A 26,658-nucleotide genomic window follows, 5' to 3' on the forward strand; every position below is an offset into this window, starting at 1 on the left:
GCTCTTTCCCTTGGTCTCCCTCATTTGTACAAGTAAAATGAGTTTGCTCAAAATGATCAGTGTGCAGTTGTGCATCATGGCACTATTAGCAGTGATTCAGTGCTTGACTCTCCCAGGTACTGTTATTAGTATTGCGTTTCTTCAAAATAGCTTTCCAGGTGCCCCAAAACCTTGTCTTTTGTCCAACTCTAGAGTGGTAACCATCAGTGAACTGAGAATATAGGACCTGTTTTGGAAGTCAGTTGTCAGGCATTCATGTAAGAAGTCCTTTTCGGTGGAGCTGGTGCTGTATAAACATGACTTCAATTGCCGTGGTGTTTGCTTGAGTCAGGATAGCAACATTCATTCTTCTGCCCTTCCAATTGATGTGGAGGATTTCCAAAGTCCTTATTAATGGTAGTGTGCTAAAGCTTTCAGAGGTTTCTGATATGTCCTCTAAGTTTCACCCCCCTACAATAGAGAAGGCATGACAAGAGCTTGGGAGACGAGAAGTTTAGTTTGGGCCCTCATGTCATGGTCATGAAAAACATGGTTTTGGAGACATCCAAAGGCAGCACTGACCGCTTTTATCCAGTGTTGAATATCATCACCTATGCGTACTTCTGGGGAAATGTGGCTGTCCAGGTAGGGGAATGCTCAACATTTTCCAAGGATTGCCTTCTAATTGCAGTGTGTGGTAGAGAAGCTGGTAGGTTTGGGGTGGGTTGGTAAAGCCCTATCTTGATTTTCTTGATTTTTGTGAAGTTGGCAGTGAGTCCAAGAAGCTCATAGACTTCACAGAAGCAATCAAAGAGTGACCTGGAGCTCTTCAACTCAGCGGGCACACATAACTCAACTGTCAGCAAACTGAAGGTAGGTAATGGAGATATTGGTTATCTTGGATTTGGAACATATTTGATTGATATTAAAGAGATTCCCATTCATGGAGTACTGGATGCTGACTCCAGATGGAGGTTGATCTGCAAGGAGAGGTGGAATAGCTGTGATGTAGATGCAAAAAGATATTGGTGTAATTGGACATCTTGTCTTGACTCCAGGTCTAATAGTGAAGGGGTCCATTTCTGAGCCATTACTTGTGACTGTTGCTGTCATATCATCTTGAAGAAATCTGACGATGGTAACAAATTGTGGCAGGCATTCAGATCTCATCAAGATTTTCCAAAGAGCCTCTCTATTGACTGATTCAAAGCTTTAGTCAGGTCAATGAAGGCCATGTAAAGATCTTGGTGTTTCTCATGGCGCTTCTCCTGTAGCCGTCTAGTAACAACAGGACTTTGTACATGCCACAACATTTGCCTTTAAAGTGGCTTAAATGCCCTTTTGCACCACTTCAATGGCATTGCTGTTTGCACACTCAGAGGCATATTCCACTTTAATGGTGTTGCTGTTTGCATGTTCGGTGGCATAGTCCACTTTAATGGTGTTGCTGTTTGCACGCTTGGCAGTGTAGTCCGCTTTAAATGACTTTGGAACATAGCAAGATAAAACACCTCTGAGGTGTTTTAGTTTGCTACCTAACGAAGTGCAACAGTGTACAGGGCACTGGAAGCTGACGTGCCTCGGTCCTGATAGGTTTCAAGCACCCTCTGCACCACCCCTTCCAATTTATCCTGCTTCTGTGCAACCCGGCAGCAGCCTGTGTAAGCAGGCAGGCTCGACTGAAGAAAAAAAAAGTGTTGAGGAGTCTGATCTCCTGGATCCTGCCTGAGCTATGTGGGGGCCTAGTGCTTCCTGCCGTGGCTACAGTGCCCCCTGGAACCACCCGGGCCAGATGCCAGCAGGCAGGTGCTGCCTGGGGGATGCCACTGCAGAGGGAAGCACCAGCCCCAGCCCCAGCACAGCCACAGGGGAAAAAACTGGGCCCCTGCACAGCTCAGGGACCACTCAGCCCACCAGCAGCTCACCCCCGCCCCCACCTCCGGAAAGGCAAGCAAGGATCAGGCCCCCACCCTTGTGTACACGCCATGGGGGTTTAGTTCAGTTTAATTCTCCCTAAATTCAAATGGTGGAAATGGTGGGTTTTTAAATACCCACCGTTTCAATTTAGGGAGAACTAAACCAAATGAAACCCCCGTGGTGTGTACAAGCAGCCAAAGATCATATCTTTTACCTCTGACTTTTCTGAAACCACACTGCGACTTGGGTAGAGTCTCTTCAGTGAGAAAAGTTAGGCTATGGTGGAGAGTTTGGGTGAGGATTTTCTCATCTACTGACAGGAGTGCAGTGCCATAGTAATTGCTACAACCTGATCTATGTCTTTTCTTGAATACATTGTTTTGCTACCTGAATGGACATGCTGAAACATTTCAAATGATCCAGCTGTCATCTGCTCTGGTCATAGCCCTGGCAATATGGACATTGTGACAGTCCTAGGCATGCACTATGATGTAGTCAAACAGGTGCTAGTGCTCTCAGCGGGGCTGCATCCACGGTGTCTGCCATTTGTTGCTTTGGCAGAATAAGGAGTTTGTAATGATGAACTTACGAACTGAATACCTGATCAGAAAAAAAAAAAATCCATTCAAATTGACTTTCCCCACTCCTCCCTTTCCAGATCTCAGAGTCCCTGCCCATTCAGTATTGAAATCTCCAGGAATTATCTCTTTTGGGGGATAGATGACAAGACTTGGTGGAGTTTAGAATAGACTTCTCCATTTGTTTTGCCCTCTGTATCAAGGGACGGGGTGTAGGTACTGATGACTGCTGCATATTGTTTGTTGGTCAGTGGAAAGATGCTCACTGATGCCAGCTGGACACCCCAGCATTAGTAAAAACCGATGCTGTGAATGTGTCTGTCTTTATCAGCTTTTCTTTTCCAAACAAAGGTGTAGCCACATCATGATCTCCGAGCTATCTCACTCCTGTGCATCTGATATCACTAAGTAAAGCGATATCAATATCAAATAGTTCAAGTTCTCTGGTCACAAGTGCTCCAGCCAATCACTGGTTGCAAATCCCATGACGTGGTTTGGACTGGAGATAGCATGATCCCATTGGATGCAACTTTCTAGTCTTGTGAAATGAGACAGGTACTATTTAGGACACCTTTTCTAGTGTCCTCTTCATACACAGGGAGTAGAGTAGATCTGAAACAGGCCTGATCAGTTATGATGGCAGCTATGAAACTACACACCTGTCTCAGTTCCAAGTACAAAATGACCATCGTATAACCATCGCCTCCATGTAGGTCTCTGCAAAGGGGCTGCCAATAATCACTAGCACCTGCCCCCCATCGCCACTCACCCATAGCCATAGGACTTGCCATGGAAAGAAGATGCCTGCACATGTCCTCTTTTAATGCAGGGATGTCGTTGTACACCAGCAACCACACTATACTTTGTGGGAAGGAAACCTTGGACTGATGGCATGGAAAACCTAGATGACCAAAGGTTTCTATTCCATTGCAGCCTTCATCCACCTTTGCAGCCACTGTGAAGTATCCGTTCTTCATCTACCTGCTCTGAGGACTTTTATTTTTATTTTTGGATCAGTCTTGACCTTGTCACCATGAGAGTCTTTCCCAGGAGTAGAAAACTCCAGACAGCATCACTTTTGAGGTCCTTGGTGGTAAGCAAGTCTCTACCACATCGAGGCTGTGAGCTTTGGGTGGGCCCTAACTGCTGGGGCTATTGGAGTAGGAAGCAGGAGGGCCTGCTCCATTTTTTTCTGTGATTTACCCAAGGTTATGTGCAATCTTGGGGGGCAGTGGGAAGTAGGAGAAATAATCTAAGTGGTCTAAAGTACCACTAGCCTTATCTGTGGAAGTGCTATTCAACTGCCTCAAGGTGGAGTTAATTTGAACCTGTTTTACAGATCTGTTTCAAGAGGGGTTAAGGTCTATGGCAGAAAGCTGGGCTGCACTGAAGTCCATAGAAAAAAACTCCTCTTGACTTCTCTGTGGACAAACCCATCCTATGGTGCTTAAAATGCTAATGACCGCCTGGGCCCCCTGTCCCCATTAGCACATGAGTACTCAAGGCATTGCTAAGAGTGATGCAGCTGAACCTGCGTGCTATTTTAGCTAACGATTCTGGGGCTGTGACAATCCCTAGGTGACGCTGTGGTTAAGTTTTCTTTTTTCTGGTAATGGTGGCTTCCCCTTTTTTCTCTTTCTTCTGAGATGGAGAGGGAGCTGCATTACAGACAAATTAGCCTAAGGCTTTGGGCCAGACTTGATAAGACTTCACGAAGATACAGGAACAGGCACATGGAGAGAGACGGAAGAAAAGAAAGCCTGTGAAAAATTAAAATGACAAGGCTGGTTAGGAACTGGAGATAACTGGAGATGTAGTAAAATTAATTACAGTCTGGGTTGAAAGAATCGTACGCCTCAAATGATTTTTTTTTTTTAAAGTACGCAAAACAACAGCAAGGAGATTATAAACCTTTGTGGCACAACACCCCCCCCCCCCTCCCCTGCCCCCTACATATTATGACCATTTGTTATTACTGTCCTGAAGCAGGTAAGAAAAGCACTTTGCCAGCAAATAAAAGAACAGGTCGTCTCACACGTTGGAGCTTGTGCTCAAAAAACTTGAATATTTATGTGCTTGACTCACTTTAGAGTAAAATTAACAACTGGTGTGTATGTCTTCACTGAGCTGGAGCCTAAATTGGATGAAACATTTCCCATGAAACGATGGATGCCTAAGCAAACCATGTCCCAAATGGTTGGTGTTTATTTTTACAGAGGGAGAGTTGGGCTGCAATACGGCTTTCGGATCTTGAGCTGGTTCCACATATGGGGGAGGTGGAAGCCATTCCAGCATTTGAGGCTGTTGGAGATCTTGGTTTTTGGATCAGCCCCTGAGATAGATGAGGGCAAGTGCAGGATTTGGATCGAAATTGCACCAGGGAGTCCAAAATACACACGCACATACGCACGCACAGAAGCAGACACAGACTTCAGGATATGTTGGCACAGAAAATTGGCCTCAGCATATCTTCAGGATTATATAACATGTGCGTGCATTGGGTTTTATGTCAGATTTCCACCATGCCCAGCAAAAGATTTGCTTGGGTCTGGATTTGAGTCAAAATGAGTTTCCCTATACTCCACTGTGTCTAATGCAATGTTTTGTTGTTGTTCTCCTCATCCGTCATGCCCTACATAAATGTTATGTTCCTTTCTTGTTCCTTATTTCATTATCCTGCTCCCTTCTGCCAGTGCTGTCAGCCTTCCTAGCCCATGTGCCTCTCTCTTGCATGAGTATCCTATTCGCTTTTCTCATGCCACTACATATGCATGCTATAATTGTCTCTGCTGCCATCCACCAAGCTACTACCCTGTCATTAACTTCTTTCTGAAAACTCAACTTTCCTCTGATACCTTTGAATAGGCACAGAATAGGCTGGAAAATGCTGCAGAGGTTGTGTGTGCATGTGTGCACATGTGCGTGTGTTAATTTAAGTCACTTGACAAATTTCAAACAGCAAAAAAAAGGAAAAAAAAATTACCCCTCAGTTTTGGGGATGGGTTTCCCTCCTCGCCAGTCTTTCCCCGTTTTTTTTTTTTCCAGTTCACTACTGAAGAAAAAAAAAAAGGTGGGGGAAGAAGTAGAAAAAAGGGGAATAATGCTACAAAATAATTCAAAATGGAAGAAAAAAATTGGAAATTGATTTTTTGGGGGGGAAGGGTAGGCTGTTTTTAGTTTAATATTCAAAAGAAAAATGATGGCCCACTGCAGCCCTAAGTAATCACTGACATGTCATTGATTAATAGAGCCCCAGCTTTGGGAGAGCTTTGGGTGATCTTGCAGTCCAGCACAAAAATCATGAGGAAGGGTTGGAGAATAAAGAGGAAACCCTTGGCCTGTCCCATTGAATTTTGTCTTAAATATTGTAGTTTAAGCTGTAAGCTCAGAATGAATGGCAGAGGGTTACGTTTGAGTCAGACAAGGAAAATTCACAAGCAACGCACTTTCAAGAAATGCCACAAAGTATGATGCAAATCTACTTGGCAACGGCTTCTGCCAGACGGAAAGTTACTTTGCAGAAGTGCTGAGCACCCTCAGTGGTAGGAGTCAGTGGGGCTTTAGCTCCTGTAAAACTTAAGACCAGATTTGAATAGTTCGATTATGACTGCACACCATCCAGTTAAATTACTCCACCTTGTTGGGATTGCTTGGGTCTGAGATGTACAATTCTGCATTGTGTGTTATGGCCATTTTCATCAGACATGAGGGCTCAGACCCAGGACCATGATTAAGCGAATTACTGCTACTATTGCTGGTGCCACTTCTACCAGTATCACAGCATGTAGGAGCCCTAGTAATGGAGCTGGACCCCATTTTGCTTGGTACTGGATGGCAGAGAATAGCAGGCTGGTCCCTGCCCCAAAAGGGCTTACGATTTTAATATAAGAAAAAAACCAACAGATGGATATAGGTAGCTGAGGAAGTCCAAGGACACAATAAAAGACTATGGGACAAGTTACTGGGAAGTCATGGCAGGGGTTTGGCAGCCTGTTAGCCATCGAGGCTTTTTGTAGGCATTGTGGCTAAAGGACATGGGTGTGCCTTAAGAGTAACCATATGGGTTATTAATCTTGCAAGGACCTTTGACTTTATGAGGACGGATAGGAGTAGGGCAAGCTTGCCTTTGTCAAGCTAGAGACAAGGGCATGACATTACACACAAGCTTAAAGTTAAGCATGTGCCATAATGCTTTGAATCCTAGAATGAGGATTGGAAGGGACCCCAGGAGTCATCTTGTCCAATCCACTGCTCAAAGCAGGACCAGCCCCAACCAGGTCATCCCAGCAAGGCCTGAAGACCTGACCTGAGCATAGATTACTTTACCTACTTCCCAATCCATTGCCACAGATGGCCTCTGCCTGATGGGGAAGGCTCGATTCTTTCCCTCTGGATTCACCTCTGCAGTTTGCGAGCACACCAGCAAAGATGCTTGTGCCCAGCGTGCACCACGATTTGCTGCCCTGCATGCAAACAATGCTAAAAATACCGAGCCCTTGCTCCCCCCCTCCCACTTCCTATGTCTAGGTGCTGACAAAAGTTATTTGTCGTATTCCCTTCATGCGGTGAGTGACAGGAGACTGGTGTCAAGTGAGAAAATGAAATGTAAATTTTATTAAACACCCTCTCATCTCTGTGTATCAATCCAGATTCCAGCCTAACATAGCAAATCAAATCCTGTCTCTGCCAGGCCTGAGGGCAAACGAAGAATCATTTCTCCTTAATACCATTCCCTCCTAGTAAAATATTTTCTGTTTAGTAAATGAAAATTTAAAATGCAAACCCTGTTTTAATCCCAGAGAAGAGAAGGTGCATTGCAGAGACAGGATGCTACAATGTGTTCAGTTACGCCTTGTGCTTTCTTGTTGTTTTCAGACCCAACAATGATGATTTGCTGCTGCAGAAACAGCAACTCCCTTTCAAGACTTGCCTATTGGGATATTTCACCTTCATGGCTGTCATGGGGCTTGATAGCAGGTCCAGAGATGATGCTGATGCTGCCTCATCGGCTACATTGAACATGAAAAAGCATGGTAATTGTGCAATGAGGTGGTGTGTGCAACACCACTCTCTCATGCATAGGATAAGAATGGCACAACACTGCATCATGAGCCGCATACCGCTACTGTAAAAGAGATTCTCCACTCACTCCAAGATTAGTCCTGCCTTTTCAGACAAGGAGATGCTCAATTCTACCCTTTCTAGTGCTGTGAAATTGTGAGTGCTACCATGATGATTGGGTAACCACAGGTTTATTACCACTGGCATAAGGCAGCGTGCAGTTTTGCTAAGATTATTCAGCGATGAATGATTCTGCATAATTATTTATTAGATTTATATCATGCCCTCCCCAAAAGAGGTTCAGGGCATCTTCCTGTAAAAGCTGGAAAAGTTAGAAGGACAGAATACAAATATTAAGGAACAGAACAACCTGTCTTGACAATGCCCCAAAACTTACCTCCATCTGCTGAAGGCTTGCCCAAATAAAAGGATCATACAAGGCTTCTGGAAGATGCCCAGGGTCAGGCTTTGACAGACCACAAGGACTTCCAGACATGATGAGTGATGACAGAGAACAACCTAAATGAACATGGCCATCTCATTTTGGGCTACGATCCTGACAGATCTCCGTGGCCATATAAGATTGGGCTAATAGTACCTAGATGATATATACCCTGAAACAACTTCCCTTCCTAACCATCTAAGCATGGTTGTGCCACAGTATGTGGGAGATTCAGCTGATGGCAATTTTTTTTATGATGGTCGGCAGTTAAGGAATATCCCAGCAAGGGGTTAAGACTTGCACCCTTAGAGGCTTTATGCTGTTGGGGGTTGTGATGTCAAACAGAGACTGTGACCATTTATGCTTATTAGAGACTGCTAGGTATTTTTGCATAAGCAGGTGTTTGTAGCCCAGCGTCCTGGCCTAATTCAATTTAGGAGCCTATTTCCTGCATCCGTGATAACCAAGGTGGTTTCAATTAGATACTGTAGCCAGCACTGTCTAGTCTCAACTGCTGCCTTGTGTGCCATGCACGGCCAAGCAGCTGAGGTCTTCCACAGCAGCCAGCGCCTGCCCCGCAGTGCCGCCTCCTCACTCCATCGTGTGCTGCAAGCCAGTAATCAATTTATGAGACGCAGTTTCTACCGTTAATCATTTCATAGCAATACATCGCCCAGGGCCAAATCCTTGTATCAGGGCTACTCAGTCTGGTTCTTTCCTTGTGCCTTTCCTTTGAGGACAGGATAGGTCTACCTGGGAGTTTTCTGGTGGGATTGGTTTTCAAGTGAAACTTCTCTTTCTGCAAATTTCCCAGGGGAGCATACTAACTTTGCTGGCAAAGTGCTATTTTCCATAGACACCCTGCTCCTAGCTCCTAGCAGGCTGCTGGGCTGTAGGGCTTCCCAGTTCAAGAGTAGCTTGCTAGGGATCTGCTCTGTTACTGATGTCACAGCTGACCTCCAGATCGGGCACCTGGCTTCCAGGAGTCGTGGCCCGAGGACACCTCACCAGGTGGGATGCTGAGCAGCTGATTCTCCTAAGGCCTCTGGGCTCCTGACCTTTCTACCGCTTAGAAACTCTGGGAGTTCACATGCCCACATCGCCAAGCTGCCCATATCCCTGCTTGGTGAAACAAAATGTTGCACTGACTCGTTCAAGACAAATATTTCAGAACCCACAATCCATTTTTGGAAATTTCCGAATCCCCCTTGGAACAGGGATTCCTGTTACCCATGAACTCCAAATCACTGCATTGCAGAACTACCCCCCCCCCCATGGAAAAGACAGATAGATACAGCAGGTCCTGAATAACTTGTCTCTGGCTCAGTTAGCGCCTTCTGTTAAGGGTCTTGCTGAATCTCAAACTAGGAGTCAACAGAAAAGAAGTCAGGAAAGGACTTTACTGGACAGCATCCTCTCCAAAGGTGCTTTCAAGAAAAACAAAGGGATTTAACTACAGAAATAATACATACAGTTCACGGGAAGATGGCCTTGGTGCTAAGATACTGGCTCAGGACTTAAGGCCTTGTTACATGTTGCACTGTGAGCTGCACAGATGTTGATCAGTGTTAGTGCCAGCTTAACTTTGGAGCAGACGCTTCTTCAGGCCATTAGGTGTCTGGAGGACAGAAAGGTAAGAAAAATCCCCCCTCCCTTCCTATTCCAGGCTCTCCCACCCACCCACCACCCTGGGGCTCTCCCAGGGTCCTGCCCTTCAGGATCTCCCCCACCCTCAACCTCACTTGTCTGTCTGTCCCAGGGGAGCAGGCAGGGAAGGGTTTGGGTTAAACCTACTGTAACATGACCTGTGTATGTAACACAGATCAGAGACAATTCTGCTCTAGGGTGGCCAAAATGAGCTTAAAACTAGTTTCAGGTGTTAATGTGAGGACAATCCTGGGGTTAAGAGCTCTGAAAATTACTCTGTAACAAGTCCCTTAGTTGATCTCAGTTTAGTTTTACACCCCGCCACAGACTGCAGGTATGACCTTGGCCACTCATTTCATCTCTCCACATCTAGTTTCCCATCTGTAAATTAAAACATCATCACATTTCCTTCTCCTTGTTCTCGCCCATCTCCTCTACCTTGGACCAAACCTAAATTATACCTATTGGTTGTCTAAGTATGATCCTATGCCGCCCTGCTTATGTCCCTGAAAAATAAAGTCGTGTGCCTACTTTTGTAACACGCCATCATTGATCTTCAGATTCAGGGTCATCTCACATGTTACACTTAGGACGGGTTCGCTGCACTTAAAATGTTAATGTTGCATGGTCAAGCAGTAAAACGTGCTAAGTGCCATCGTATCATAGCAAAGTTAGGACTTTTCATGGAAGGAGTGTCTCGAGGTTGGATCAGGTAACACCCATTCAGCTATCATTGGACAGGTCCACAGAGGTAATAATAAGAAGCACATCTGACTGATTGTTGGTCCCAGCCGTAGCACCACAGTGGAGCCTTGAACCAGCCGCACCATCTCTCTCCGCCAGTGTCTTGCTCTACAGATCCAGCAGCAAGGAAGGACATCTTCTCCCGGGCTCAGATCTTCATGTCTCCCTCTGCTCACTGCTAGTTGTGAAGACTTGCTTGCCATAGCAAGCCAGGGGCAGGCACTCCTTGAATGTCCACTGCTGGGCACGTGGCAGGGAGGGTGTGGGCTCTGGGTATAAGGTTTGCATGTTGTCAGAGGACAATGAAGGCACCCAGGGTTGGTGTCCTGGGTAGGAAGGGCACGGCTGCCCCCAGTGGCCTGAGACTGCAGGAAGCATTGCTCAGACCACATTTTAGCTTTTAACATGGCACAAAAATGCTTACTGTCTCAGCTAAAACATGTGCTAAGTGTCCCACCCAACAAGGCCTTCAGTCACAAAAAAATATTGAGCAGGAGGGGGATCTATGCACCTTTTGTATTGCACCTAAGTCCATGTAGGCACCCAATAGCTGGAATAGGATCTGCTCCATTTTGCCCACTTTGGACTCTGTGTATCCTATATGCCTTGCACAATGACTCCCTGATCTCGGTGGAGGTCACAAAGCTGTACTCAAAATAACAACGGCAATAATGGTGAAGATGATACGTTCACACAAGTTTGTCTACATTTTCAAAGCCCCAAGAGTAGCAAGGTACACTCTGCGCCGTTGAGCTGTCAAATCACATGAATTGCCTGCTCCCTTAATATCACCAATCCCTCCACCTCGTCAACTTAAATTCTCCCATGCCTCAAGCTAGACGGCTGTTGGGACTCAGAGCTCTAGATACATCCACACAGGAGATCAGTCATTTCACGCTGCCAGTGGGCTTCTTTACTATTCTAATACAGAACCGATTGCACACTATGACTAATAATGTTGGCTGTATGAAAGAATTATTTATAGAGAGACTGAAAAAGGCCTCCTTGGATTTCTAGACAGGACAGTCTTGATTTTGAGAGAGCATAAAATAACTTCAGGGGCCTTCCAGAGTGCAGTAGTCGACAGGAGACAGAAACACAATTGGTGCTTTCACCTGAAAGTAGTGACATATACCTATGTCAAAATTTCTTTGCTCACATGGTAGAGTGCCACATCCTAGGAATGAAAGCAGGGGAACAAAATGAATGCCACTCAAGAAGGATGCCTGGAAAATAGATCCTGTTAAACTAACTTGATCTCTTTTTTGGGGGGTTGAGATTACAAGTTTCTTTGATAAAGGTAATAGCATTCGTGTAATATGCTTAGACTTCTGTAAAGCATTTGCTCTGGTACCGTACAGCAATTTGGTTAAGAAACTAGAATGGTAAAAAATTAACCAGGCGCACATTAAACAGATTTAAAATGGTTTGGCATGCCTTGAAACACTATTTAGCATTTATCAGTGACCCTGGAATAAATTATGACAATATTACTGATATGCTTTGCTGATAACACAGGACTGGAGGAGTGGTAAACAGTGAAGAGGCCAGATCACTGGTACAAGGGATTTGGTTCAACTGGTCAAGTAGACACAACAAACAATATGTATTTTATTTATGGAGAAATGTTGAGGAAGGAAGAATGAAGGCCAGTAGCTTTTCGGACTTCCTAATGTCACATGTCACTTCTTCAGGCCCATCCCTATGCTGAAGACTGACGCAGAGCCAGATCTGGACACAGGTATGGGCGTAGCAGGCAGCTGCCCAGGGCCTGAACAGAAAGGGAGACCAAAAATAGTAATTTTTTTTCCCGTTGTCCAATTATTATTATCTCTGGTGAAGGGAAGCCTGATACTGAAAGTTTCCCCAGGGCTGCTAGGAGTCTAGGTACAGCAGTGTGCAGAGCCAAAGGACCAGTTCCACAATGGCAACCCATTGCCTCCCAGCTTGCTCCACTATTACCCACAGTCACTTTGTGTAACCTCGGACCAAGCTCATAGGGAGGCTACAGTCCTTCATTATTTGTCACTGGCATGACTACAGCTACAATCCTATAGTTCAGTCCAGTGTCCACACATCAAAAAGGCCTTTTATAATAGGAAAGAGAAAAGAGTCTCAAGAATGGGTACAGGATTAGAGAACAGGTCTTACAGGGAGAGATGCCAGGAGCTCAATCTGTTAACATAATAGAGAGAAAATTAAGAGATGACTTGATTACGGCCCACAGGTTTTGAAGTGGGGAACGGACATTTGTTAAGACAGAGCTCTTGACTTAAAAGACAAGGCCTAAGAGCCAAAGCCTGGAAGGTGAAGCTTTACAAACTCAGACTGGGTATAAGGTGGACAAATGTAACATGGAGAACTCTCACTGCGCTTTATGGTGGACTCTCTATCACCAGCAATCGTTAAATTAGGACGCTACATTTTTTTGAAAAAGATTTGCTTGTGCCAGCAGGACTTGATTGATATTAAACAGGTGGTTGGTCAGTACGGGCAGTCCTCGGACTTACAACACAATTGGTTCCTGAAAACCGCGTCTTCAGTTGAAACGTTGTAACTCAGAACCAACTTTCTCATAAGAAACAATGTTATAAATGGGGGATTGGTTCCTGAACGAAGGCCTGATACCATTTTTTCACCAAAAATACCCCAAAATTTTGTACTTGTTCAATTATAGATGAGTACTATAGCAACATTAATGTATTTATATTGTAAATCGCAAACATGTTGATTTGGAAGGACTTCTTTGAGGTGACTTTGCTGGACTTTTTGAAGGGCTCTTGGTCAGACTTTCTGAAGGGATCTTGGCCGGAGGCTTGTCAGGAGGCTTGTCTGCAGGCTTTTCTGGAGTCTTGTCTGCTTTCTTAAAGAAAGTGTCCAAGGAAGTTTGGACAGATGTTCTCCAGGGAGATGGGTGACACAGAAAACTTGTTCACTGGCATGGTGTCACTTTGGATTAAGCACTGTAAAGTCAAAACTGAGGTCAGAAAGTTGAAACAGGGTGTCAATTTATAAACGTTGCATGTGTGAAATGTTGTAACGCAAAACGTTGTAAGTCGAGGACTGCCTGCATACCCAGAGTGGTCCTGTCGGCCTTATAAACAATGAAACCACGGATCTGCCCCTCTATAACTCCCAGCAAGCCACAAAGCCTTTTCCAATAAAAACATTTAGCTCAGCTACAATTAAGTGGCACAAATTTAACTCCTATTGATGTGTCTTATGTAGAAATGAGGCCCGACTCCTCCCTGCACAGCTCACCTCGCCTCCTCTGAGTTACCTCGGAAAGATGTGCTTTGTCCAGGAAAGCTCAGTAGCCATCTTATGCCACCAGGAAAACCTACATTTCTTTAATGTCCTTGCAATGTTATACACAGAAGACCAGCAACTGGGGGGGGGGTGTAGGGGGGAGTTCTAGTTCCTGCTTCCCAGTGGCATTTCTGCATTTTACATTTAATAATCATAGGGTAAAATGTAGTCGTGTAACACAGGGTGAGCAAATGGGACACAGGGAGAGGTACCAGAAGGACAGAGACAACTACAGTTCCCAAGAAACCTTGTTTGCCATGACATTCACTGCCCAGTCATGCTCATGCGTGCTGCCTCATGCTGAAGCCAGAAGAAGGGGAGGACAGGAGAGAGAGGACTACCCTGGGCAGGTTCTTTGGACATTATGCCTCTGGTAAAATGGATAAGCAGCAGTGGGATAAGTCCTGTGTATTGTTATGTCTTCCAACATACATGGAGCTTTTTATCTTCCTGGGAGCAGCAGGACCTGAGAAATCTGCCTTGCCGTCCAAAGCTGGAATTGGGCTTTTATTCATATTACAATGACACCCAACAGCCTGAACCAAATTTGTGGTTCTGTTGAACTGGACCCATTTCACCAGACACTGTACAGAGAAATACTAATAAGACACACTCTTCCCCAAACAGTCTTTTATGTCTTATAGTGTTACATCTTTTAAGTCCTTTGGGATAGGAACCATTGTGTTGTTCTGGGTCTTTACAGTGCCCAATGCAATAGATCGATGGGCCATGGCTATGGTCACTGAAGCTACCACTAACCAGATAAGAAATATTAGATGTAAAAATAATGAGCTTCAACTTTAGACAGGCTGGATCTAAAGTCCAGCACTATCCATGGGAGGATGTCCCTTGACTTCACTGGGCCCTGGATCAAATTGTAAAAATGTATTTAGCTTGTTTTCTGAGCCTTTGGATAGGGGAACCTCATGAAAATAGTCATTTTCTTGAGATGTCTAGTACTCCCTGCTTCTGCTCGCTGGTATATGGAAAAGCACATCTAAAACACTAGCTGTGCAGTTATTCTATCACATGAGAGTCAGGTCCTCACCTGAATCAGGAAATGCAGCGCAATTTAAAAATGAGAAATAGAAAACCAAGCATAATTCTTAAAATGTACTTTAAAAATGAGCCCTAAGGACACCAACAGCTCTGAATAACCCCAACCTTCAGTTAGGTCTATGGTGACATCCCAGCTGTGTGTATCTGCACTCAGCGGGTGTGTCCCAATGCATGCCCATGTGCAGGTTGTGGTGCCTCAAACCACAAATGCACCTGTTTGCTGCGCTGCTAATTTGCAATGTGGCAGGGTTTTTTGACACAGGGAGATCCCGTTGTAAAGAAAATATGCCTCTAAAAAAGTGTCATGCTGCTGCCCTGGGAGGCCCCCAGAGCCCTAGGTAAGGGCAGCCCAGCATGCCATTAGCCTTCTTCGTAACAAGGCACACAGTTGGCTCATATCCAGTTTATTGTCCACTGTAACCCCCAGGTCAGCATTAGGAAATCATAGATTCCCTTATGTTCTTCCTTACTCTCCAAATTGAAATGTAGAGCTAGAAGGGATTTTTTTAAGAGGTCATCTAGTGCAACATCTTGGACTAAATGAATGGTCTTGGACTGAATTATCCAAGTGATTTAAGTTGTCCATAGCACAGAGGTAACGATGGTACTTTGCCTTCTTGTGTAGCCTTTCATCTCAACAGCTACACAACAATAGTAGGTGCTTTGAACAGGCATCTTGGACAAAAAATGGGGGGTAGGGAAACAGACAAGGGAAGAATGAAAAATACCATCTGATTGCCCAGTTACTATGTAAAGACAATGGGTGAAATGTTGTAACTTGCATGATTGAAAGGTGACTTTGTCCCAGGAAGTAGCTTTTTTCTATTGGATCATTCCAGTTAAAACAAGACGATGCCAGCCCCGCCCCCCTCAACTCCCCCCCCCCCCCAACACAACCCCCAAAACAAAAACAAACAAACAAACCCAGGCTGGTCTCCAACTTTTGGCTTGGCTAGCCCTTTAATATCTGATGCAAACAATAGCTGTAAAAAAAAAAGATAAAAAGGGAGAAGAATAGGCCTAGATTAGACCAAGAACGTAAGTAAATACATTTGATAATGAAGTCAGGTCTTTGCTGTTGATGGATGCTTCAGATTTTCAGCGGGCAATGATCTTCCCATCTATGGTTTTTCTCTCTAATTCTTTTGTTTTACTTTTTTTTTTATGATGCTGTGGACAAACATCCCCATTTGCTCCTTTGACATGCTGATTTTAAATGGCAAAAGTCCAAGAAATAAATTATAGACAGAAAATAAAGTTCCCTTTCCCTTTTATTTCATTAATGACCTGGCTGTGTCAGAACTATACCATCAAGGCTTGTTATTTTCATCTCTGGTGACCTCAAAGTCCTTAAGGAAAATGGATGAGGTGCCCTCAGTTCTTGAACAAAAAACCCATTCACATCTTAACCCTTGAAATGCTGTTTGGCCTTATCATTAAAAAATAGGTTCAAATATTCTGGAAATCCATGCTGACTACAAAGGGATGAGCCTCTGCTGGGGTATATCAACACAACTCTGCAACAGAGCTATGTTTGATTTACATCAGCTGAGGACCTGGCCTATAGCATTGCTGATGAAGTCACCGTCCCCAATCATACATCCCTCCTGTTCCCTTTTAATAATATTAATGCCCCTCGTCGCTGTTCAGACTGTGTCTCTCATCTCCTTGTTAAGACATTTAAATCTCCTGTTTCATTTGCATGGTTATCCAGTAAAATAGCTGCTAGTGTTTCTCTCCTTGTTTGCAAAACTGAGGGGAGGTGGAAGGGGGAGTGTAGAAATGGGAGGATTTATCTGTGTGCAGGGGAAATTATTCATATGTGACAAGTCACTTTTGTTCCACAGGAGACTTGCTTGAAGGCTCAGAGTCTCACTGGGGCAGAGAGCCTTTTTCAGAGCGTCTTACCATAATTAGTATTTCATCCCCTCTTGCTTGGCATCCAAGTGTCGTGCTGAACTTCGGCACCGTGGAAATAGATGCACCAGAAGGACAACTGATGTAACCTGGTATCCTTGCTGTCCTAAATCTGTGGCCAACCTTGCAGGAAGTTCCACTGGATGAGATGAATTTGGGCTTACGAAAGCTTGTGCTCTCTCCCTGTATCTTATTTAGTTAGTCTATAAAGGTACCCCTCTAGCCTGCCTTCTAACTGACTTCAGATTAACACAGTTAACTACCTCCAACCTTCCAGGGTCAGCAAATAATGGACTTGGCATGAACATTTGCCTGGGGCTAGCTTGTTTTTTTTTGCAAAATAAACAAATTTAAGCAGAGAGCTGGATAGAGGGATGTTGGGAAGCTACAGGAGCTCAAAAGTACTGAGAAGCAAACTGCTTGTTTTATTAAAGGCATTTAGGTGCATCTTTTGGAGCCTAAATACTGTCCAAAACTGAAACTAAGAGCACCAAAGTGCTCTATTAAACCAAGGCATTGGTTTATTTTATCCTCAAAGAGTAACAGAGGTCCTGCAACACCCTACAGTTGGTCTTTCTATTCACCTTGAGGCACCCTCCTCTCCCACTTGCAACTTCAAGTGATACCTTCCTCTGCAGCAGAAGTGCCTCCCCCTTGGGATTTTTGATCTCTTCCTATAGCTACCACTTCTCTCTCTACAGACCCAGAGATGATGTCTCCAGCACTACACTATGACTACCTTTGATTGACTATCGTAACTAAAAAAATAGCAACAGTGGTGATGAGTAGGGGGTGCATGGGATGCATGTGCACCCCCTAAGAGCACTGGTGCACCCCCTGACCAGCCATGCTCCCTGCTTAAGTGATGGGCAGGATGAGCAGGTGGGAGCACTGGTGTCCCCCCTGCAAGTGCTGGCCAGGGAGCAGGAGCACCGGATGTAGTGCTGCAGCTGCCTACCCTCCCAGTCGGCGAGATATGGGGGAACCCTCCCCCCCTGTTGCTGGCTGGTCGCTGGGGATGGGGGCACATGCCCCACCCTGACTAAGGTGGCACCAGTCACCCATGACCAGCAGAGAATTTAAAGTGTTACCCTAACTGTGCTCTCCTCCATCCTTCAAAACTTTGCCTGCTGCTTCATTCTGCCTGCCCAGCCTCTTCGTTGCTGTGTTTACTCCTGCTTAGATTTGGGACTGCCCCTCCTGTGACAACTCCTTGCCACTATATCAGGAACAATGAACCTCACATACCAACAATAAAGGGAGCCCAAAAGGAAAGTAACTCCCCTGGGGAGTCCGAAAGGACTCAGTTAGCATGCATGCGTGCTGCTGTTCCCTGCTCATTACCCTGCTAGGCCTTTTTCACCCAAGCAGTGGTGGGAGGTGCTTTTGGAGAAAAAAAATCTCAGTTCTTCTAAAAGGTGCCATTTCTGGGTACCTGACATTGCTGTCACTATGGCATCTGTAGTGGGACCTGGGCTGAGAGGCCACACCAGTGTGGGGTCCAGGAGCTGCACTCTCAATGGATGTCTTTATTACTCTATTTCTGTATCCTGCCTGCCATGTGGGATGCTGGAGTTCAATTCCCAGCCAATGCATCACTTGTAGTGGGACCCAGACTGAGAGGCCACACCAGGGTGGGGCCTGGGTGCTGCACTCTCAAAAGCTGCCTTATTGTCCTATTTCTGTATCCCTCCCACAACAACTTGATGTAGCTATAAAGGATACCAGGAGGTGGTATCTGACCGTATAGGGCTCGTTGAGACAGGTGCAGGTTGCGATGTCCGTGAGTCTTCTGTGGGGCTCCACCTCCCTTTCCACTCAGGTGTCCCATTGCTGATTGGACATTAGGAAGAAATTATTTATGGTAAGGGTTGCCAATATATGGAACGGGCTTCCAAGTTGGGGGTGCTTTCCCTTACTTTGGAGGTGTTCAAGAGGAGATTAGACAAGGGATCACTCGACCCCAGCTCTCTTTCCTGCCTGGAGCAGGGGGTCGGACTTGATGGTCCAACCCTAGAAATCTATGAAATCTATGGAGTAGGCGCCTGGCCCTCCTAGGAGCCTGACCTCATGTGCTGGTTAGAAAGGTCCATTGAAAGAAGAAACCCAGCAGCCTGGGATCAGCGTGAGTTGGCTAAGTCTAGGGATCCTGATAAAAGTCTGCAGCCAATAGCATCCAGGCTATGTAAGAAAATGAATAAACCAATATAACCTAAATAATAGTGTCTGTGTCTGCTTCAAGCTTTGCCTCGGCTCAGCAGCATGTGTCCATCTTTCTTCAAGTGGTCAGGGCTCTTCAGAGTTTGCGCCCTGCTATAAGTCCAATCTGAGTGGGCTGGCCTGACTTAGGCCAAACCCTTCAGGTAGCCTGGGGCCACGGGTATTACAAAACCCCACGGGGCTCCTGTTGGCACCTGACCTCCAGCATCTGCAAAATGGTCGGGGTCCTATGGAGGAAGTCGGTCACATCAAAAGTCCTTGGCTCTGTTAGACCGAAGTAGTGTGGACCAGCGCCTATGCTAGTGTCTTCCCTTTTCTGAGGCTGGCACTGCCTTATGAAGAAAGTTCAGGGTTGGCCTGGGCCAATTCGGACCCCTTGCTTGCTTGCATGTGCCCTGTGGCCGTCACTGAGAGCTACAAAGGGGCTCATTAGCTCTTGCAGCTGTGGCATCTGGGCTGTAGGCAGCACCAGTCGCCTGCCGCTTGTTCTCTTCCTGGGCTGCGCCCCAGGCCCATGTGGAGCCTGGCATCCTGCTTTCAATCCAGCCTGAGAAATGGGCCCATGAAGAGTGCATTTCCCACTGGGAGCGGGGGCATGGGGGAGCATGCTGTCAGCCTGTAGGCTTGCCACTTTCCTTCGAGGTGGACCCGGAGTACACCGCGTGCAGCGCGCTCAGGTGGTCATCACCCCGGGAAGCGCAGGGCTCGGCCGGGTCCCTACTACATCAAGGCAGCCACAGATCTGTTACAACCTATTGAATACATTTCTTATGTTAAGCTGAACACACTATGCTAGACAGTAAGGGCCAGATCTTATCCCAGCTATGAGGTGCCTACGCATGGTTCTCTTCTGCATTGCTAGAGTCTCAGCAAAATAGTTAATGGATGTGTTTTCCTCCTCCTCGCTGCCTTTAATGATCCAGTTTCAAGGCTAAGCTGAAATAGGTGCGTTTAATGTTTCATCGGGGACTCAAGGCTGGGGGAATAGGATCACACAGAGGCACCTAAAAGGCAGAACAAGAACCGGGTCTTGTAAAAGACTAATGACTATGTTAACACATTAGCAAAACAGGCACCCTGGATCTAAACTCCGTGTGTTTCGGACACTGGAAAGGCCCCGTTGTCTTCTGTTGTTTCCCTTGTCACTGCCCTTGCCTTTTCAAAAAGAAAATACTAATCAGATGCACGTTCAGCACAAAGGAAGAGATTCCTTCCAAAAAACCGCCCCCAAAAAACAACAACCCAGACAGAGGTATGCGTGCTATTTACTCCCCTAGCTACAAATCGGCACCAAGCAAGTGTCTAAAGGAGCGTATATTAACATTCAGCTGGCAGTTACTGCAAGCAGTAATAGACATGAGCATTGACTAGACCCAATATTAGTGATGGTACTGGGAAACCATCCTTGCTTTTGGCTGCCTGAAGGCAGTAGTGATCCCCAGCTTGTCCTATCTGTCAGTCTATTTGATCTCCAAATGAATTGCTTTTGATAACAGCTATATAAATGCAGAACTGTTCCGCTGGGCCTTCTTAAATGAGACTCCTCTCTTTCATCTCCCAGTCATTTCAAAAAGCAGATAGACTTGTTAGAGGTTTTTAATGCAATGATTTATGTTTTATCTTGCCTGGTTCGAGGCAGCATTTATTTAGCACTAAATTCTTCCCAAGCCTATATGTGAGGGAGAAATGCTCGAACACAATATTTGGGATTTAAAATATTATATGTGTGTATACATATACATAGTGTGTGATATTTTCTGCCTCATTACAGGAAAGGAGGTGAATACATTTATTTCCAGGCAGCCAATAGTCCAGACCACTTGGATCACAGCACCTGCAGCAAAATTAAAATAAATGAGAAAGCAATAATATTTGAAAACCCTCTCACCAGCATCCAGAATAGGACAAATAATTAACTGATTTGGCAGATTAAATAAAATAGTCTTTGTTAGTTTTGATTAAAACAAATTCCTAGCGCTCTTTGAAATACGAGCATTTTTGATCGTAACAAAAAGTCAGTATTAGGCATTTGAGTTGATTTTCCTCTTTTTATTCATTTATTTATTTGCGTTTAGCAACTGCTTGAATGAGTCTCTGCATTTATATGATTATAATCATCAGCTGAATCCTGTTTTTTTCTGAAGTGCATATTCACCCCAGCCAATGGACATCTGGTAGAGAGAATTGCAGTTCTCGCAGGCATTTTATAGTCCAAGAACGCAGATCCAGATTGCTCACTGGAGAATGAAGGAATCCGATTGGGACTGAAGATCCCCCCACAATGGTCTTTTCAGTTTAAAAACAACCCAAACCATTTATTTAGATTATGTTGCCATCCAGAGGCATCAAGTAATTTTGTAACATGCATAAAAAAGAAGGAAGAGAAGACCCTTCTGGAAAAACGGAGGAGATATCTCTGAGGCATGGACTTTAAGGGAAAAAAGCTTGGTCCTTGGAAAAAAGCAAAGCCTTTCGGTTGCTGTGTTACATCTATTTTCATTCCTTGTTATGAGGAACAACCAGTAGCTGCAAAGCCTCCCCCCCTCCCCATACACTAGAAAACAAAAAGAATACATCAAAGTAGGTGTAACTTAATTTGTCCGATTAAAATGAAACATTATGTGACATGTGGTGAAACCAGGTACTATGCAGGGATGGCAAGTAGGCCTTTCTGTCTCGGAAATAACAAATGTTAATTTTCTGGTTTAGAAAAATATAGGGATGGGCTTATCAGAAGTGCCTAAGGGCTAGCACCCATGGGTTAGGTGCCTGAAACAAAATCTGCCACATTGAGGTAGGTGTCCAGACTCCCCGTACAGAGCATGGAAAGAGGTGAGTATCCCAGGTAGTCTCCAAAAATGAGCCAGCTGAGAGGTAACTATGTAAGCAAATAGAGAGCATTGAAGACAGAGGCCGTTTTAAACCCTGCCCTTCTCTAGACTGAAGAACTTTCTTCATGGCTTTGAGGAAGCACCTCATTCCTCCCTTGATTCACAGCCCTGAACCATCCCTGAAAAGTCAGCCCCTACGCTCTTAGTGTCAGGTCAGAAAGGTGAGAAGATTGGTTTCCTGCCCACTTTATCTCTTAACTCACCAGTTAGAGCATCTGCCAGAATATGGGGGGATGGCGTTCAGGCCCTTCCTCTGCCTGAAACAATTTGGGGCCGGTGCTCTCATTGCTTTGGAGGTGGCCTCTGGGCCAGAAGAGAGGCTATTATGGTGCAAAGTGGACTGCACTCTCCTGGGGGAGCTGTCCATGGGTGGATCTGGGCTTTTGTAAAGAGGGGTGCAGACGCAGCAACAGCCACCCCAGCTCCTGGCTTCCTCCCATGCCCCACAAGGTGGGCAAACAATGCTGTGGGGCCAGCAGAAGAGGACCCTTTTGAAGCCCCCAAAGTAGGTAAGAATCCTGGCCCCCACCTCCATTTCCCTCCAGCACTGTTTAGGTGTGTGGTGGGAGTGCACTTGCCCCCATTTTCAGACCATCCCACTGGAGTAGCAACTGGGGAGTTTTTTGAAGTCCCCAAATCAGCTAAGTCTCTCCCCTCCAGACGCGCCTTGCTCAGTCCCGTCCCCACTCCCCTGCTGGCCAGCTGTTCCCAGATGCCCGAGGGGTGGTGGGAAGCTCCAGAGCTGCTCCTGGTCTGTACTACTTGGGCTGCTGGGGAACCAGACACAGTTGCAGCAGTGATGAGGGTAGAGGGTAGGTAGGTTCACTTGTCCCAAGATAGCTCTCAGGCTAGTGGGGAACACCCAGGGAGACCAGGCAGGGAGGAGAAAGCTGCTCACTACTGCCACTGCCACTGTCCTTAGGTGACCCCAGATGCCTGTGCAGCCTGATTTGAGTGGGACAGGAAAGTCTCCGGAAGTCCCCCACCTTGTGGTCAGTGGGGACCAGGCCAGTGGCAGCAGTGGGTGGAGGAGGGGAGGGAGGACCTGCCGCTGTGCACAGAGGAGAAGGGATTGGGGGTGCGGTCCACAGGTCCAAAGCAGATTCCTACCTGCTTTAGGGACTGCTAGAGCATACCTCTCCATCCTAACATACCTTAATGTTAGGGTGGTTAGGGCATTTCTGGGTCCTGGTAAATCCCCTATGGCACAAGAAGACAAGGCATCTCCCATATCCCAAAAGGAATCTATAACAGTGGTTCTCCACCTTTTTCATTTGTGGACCCCTGAAAAATTTCAAATGGAGGTGTGGAGCCTTTGGGAAATTTCAAATGGAGGTGAGGACCCCTTTGAATTGCAAGTGTGGGTATTCACATAATTTTCGTTGATTATAGTCCTCTTTTGCGAACCCCTTAGACACAGTCTGTGGACTCCCTGGGGTCCATGGACCACAGGTTGAAAACTATTGGTCCATAACCACTGAGTTACTGCTACCTAGGTTTTAAAAGAAAGTATTGCTGCTTTTTGCATGGAGCACAATCAACTAAATAAGATCTGAGAACACCTACTGAACTAGTCCCCTTGAGTGAGAGGGTAGAGGAAGGCCTCATCTACAGCTCCCAAAGGGTCACAGGCATAAACACATCCTCCCTGTCAAAGCTGGCATGTTTCTGGACATGCTCAGAAGTAGAAGAAAGTGCTTAGATGCTAAATTCCACCTAAATCCAACTTTAGGCACCTACATCTGTTTTTTGCTTCAAACCTACATCTACACAGTTATTTCCATGAGTTCAGGCACCTTGCCCAGTAAAGGAGTTAGGCACCCCTCGGTTGATTTACGGTAAACTTTTCTCTTTTCAAATTCAAACAAAAATCTACTAATTCCACCCCCCCAGTTCCTAGGGAAAAAAGAAAATAATTTCACACGTTTTGGTTAAAAGATGTAGAATGTTTCTACAACATGTGCTAGTTGAAAAGACATTTTTCCAGTGTGAACCTCTTATGGTGAAAAATATTTCACCCAATCCCTATGAAAATGTTCTTTGGCTGTTGCAGGTATCTGGACTATTTAACAACAGTATGGATCAGACAGGAGGCCTAGATAGAGGATTATGTGAGAGGAGGACAGTATAGCTCCACAACAGAGGTAAAATGTATTTCTATTGTCTTCACTGAGTCAGTTGTCTTTGATCTCTAACCTGGTTTAAATTTCAGTTATTTCTTAGGTCTCATCCATACTCCAGTTTCGACCCATTGCCAGTTGGCCAAGATTGTACAAGTATAGGATTTGATGGAGAAAAGAGAGATGGAGTTGTATATCATGACTTCATAGCAGCACATGTTACCTAAGGTGCTGGCTTCATAATCATATTGAGTAGGAAGAGGCCATACAACAAAGACCTGAAGGCAGATAAGGGATCACTACACTTTCCCTTTAGCTTTTCTTTGGGTAAAAGAATAGGGTCATCAAAGTATGACTGGGTCCAACCCTATCAGGGTCCTCAAACTTGTCAGCAACGCTGCGTGGTAAGTAGCATAAAAAATAGCTGAAAACTAAACAAATCAGCTTAGAAATCTGGGGTAAAACCCTGACTCTATTTAAATGCAAGGTAAAACTCCCATTGACCTCAGTTAGGGGCAAGATTTCACCCAAGGTCTTTTGTCCACAGCTGAAAGGAGATCATCAGCCAACTAGATCAATGAACTTTCTGCACTGTAACGAGGTCTAAAAATAGTCACTGTAAGGGATTAAGAAAAGCCATGGGCTTATGACAAAATCAGAACTGATGAATACAAGATACTATACTGAGAGAAGTCCTCTGGTTTTTATACCAGTATGAGTGAAGGCGAAATAGGCCGAGGAACACTGCCCTTATTCCAACCTGATAGCCTGATCCAAAGACAACCGAGAGAGAAAGAGAAAGGCTCCCTTACACTGTAATTATTCAAGGCATGACAATAGGTTGAGGACAAGCACTGCAGAACAGAAGGGAGGCAGTGCACAGACTACTTCATTTAGATCACAGGGCCATCTCACTGTATCATTGTGTGTATCAAATGGGTTTTCACCAAGGATGTATCAGAAGTTGCTGTGACTCCAGGAGGAAAGCCAGGCTTTGCAGTCTTCACGTCAGAAGCACGTCTTGGAGAAGACTTGAAAGTGATGGTCAAGAACACAAGTCCATTGCTCTAAGGGCTGGACATACACAAAGTATGATACAATGACCCCGCCATGTTTGTAATTAGCAGGACACAGAGTGAGCGATTTGATGTATTATTAGGATCCTCTTACAGATGGCGAAGCGAAGCACGGAGAGATTAAGGTGAAAATTTTCAAGAGATCTCCAGCTCCCATGAAGAGACACAGGCTTTTAAGAAAGCTCAGCTCAGTACATTGAAAGCCGGGCCAGAAGTCATAATCAGAGCTGAATGCTGTTGTACACAATAAGAAGCTGAACATTTTAGATTTGAAATGCCTATTTTGAAGGTTCCCCCCATCCCCAAAATGGAATATTTTTTGGCAAGGTAGCATTTTTACAAGATTTTATTTTGTTTTCATTTTCGACCACTGAAAATGCCGGGGGGGGGGTGTCAACACTCATTTTTATTTCTCTTTTCACAAAACCTTGAGTAAGATATCTTCAAAGGTGAAAAAAAATAATTCTTATAGTCAATCATACACACACACACACACACACACACATAATTTTTTTTGAGTACTCCTGAAGTAAGGTATCTTCAAAAGTGGGGGAAAACCCTCCAAACCAATTCTTATGGTCACACACACACACACACACACACACACACATATATGGTCTCACACACACACACATATATATGGTCTCACACACACACACACACACACATATATTTGGAGTACTTCTGAAGATATCTTCAACAGTGAAAAATAACGCACACTTCTCATCGCCTTTTTTTTTTTGGTTGAACAAAATAGAGTATGTTTTATGACCTAAAAGACTGAAACAAACTCATCTCTTCTGAATACAAGGTCACTGCCTTGCTCCTTTCCCTTATTACAAATTCTGTCTCCATTTTCAGAGGGAGAAAACCACACGAATCCCTTATTTGCGTACTGTCCGTAAGCTTGCGGCTCTCCGATTCATTGGGAATATCCTTTCGATGAAATTCCCACACATGCCATCAGCGATTGCTCCTGTATTTTAAGGAAGTGAGCAGACCTGACTATTTGCCGTGATCGTTCGGGGGTTATGTAATTTTCGACGGGGGGGATAATGTCGCCGTTTTGGGCGCGGGCGGCGTGGGGTGTGGCAGCGGGGGTGTGGGGGGGCGGATGAGACGCAAGGCTTTTATCTTTTCCCGTGTATACTATCACTTATTAAAATCCTGTTGTCCTGACCATTGTCGCTGCCATTGAAGTCTGGTTTATTTACTTGAAAATCTGATTTGTTTCATTTTATTACTGTGTTTGCAAAGTAACTGATATCAGATTCTGCGGGAAAGAACTGCCATTTACCAGCAGGCTATGATGGCTCTGACTCGGTCTGCAGGCCCGATTTTGAGGCCTAGTCTGCCCTGAGGGCTCCAGCAGAAATAAGATTACTGGCAATAACTGCTTCAACTGCTTTGAATAACAGACACAACTCAGAGAGCATAAAATTAGCATAAACACAGCATCAGTGTGTTCCCTCAGCGGATACGAGACAGGCAGGATATGGAAAATTGACTTAAATGGGGTCAGACAATGCAGAAATCTGAAACACAGGAAATGCTGCCGAACAGAGAGAGGTAATACCACGATGGTGGTTTGTTGTTGGTTTTTTTTTTTTTTTTTAAAGGAAAACAAAAATTCATGCAGTTTTAATGATAAAAATGTTAGAACAGATGAAAATTAAAGAGGCAGCAGCAGCCCTGGCA

The 26,658-nt window shown here is 45.1% G+C and overlaps 1 protein-coding gene across 1 annotated transcript in view; it reads left to right on the forward strand.

The window, feature by feature from the left end:
• PKHD1 (PKHD1 ciliary IPT domain containing fibrocystin/polyductin) overlaps positions 1-11,796 on the forward strand; it is a 407,856-nt gene extending 396,060 nt beyond the window's left edge. The window contains exons 67-69 of the mRNA XM_090030582.1: positions 745-852; positions 3,408-3,567; positions 7,350-11,796. The gene's annotated coding sequence lies outside the window, so the exon portion shown is untranslated. The remainder of the gene's footprint in view (positions 1-744; positions 853-3,407; positions 3,568-7,349) is intronic.
• The last annotated feature ends 14,862 nt before the right edge of the window (positions 11,797-26,658 follow it).

Source organism: Crocodylus siamensis, chromosome 1 (assembly GCF_052110815.1).
Source record: "Crocodylus siamensis isolate JL-2025a chromosome 1, ASM5211081v1, whole genome shotgun sequence".
Lineage (NCBI taxonomy): Eukaryota > Metazoa > Chordata > Crocodylia > Crocodylidae > Crocodylus > Crocodylus siamensis.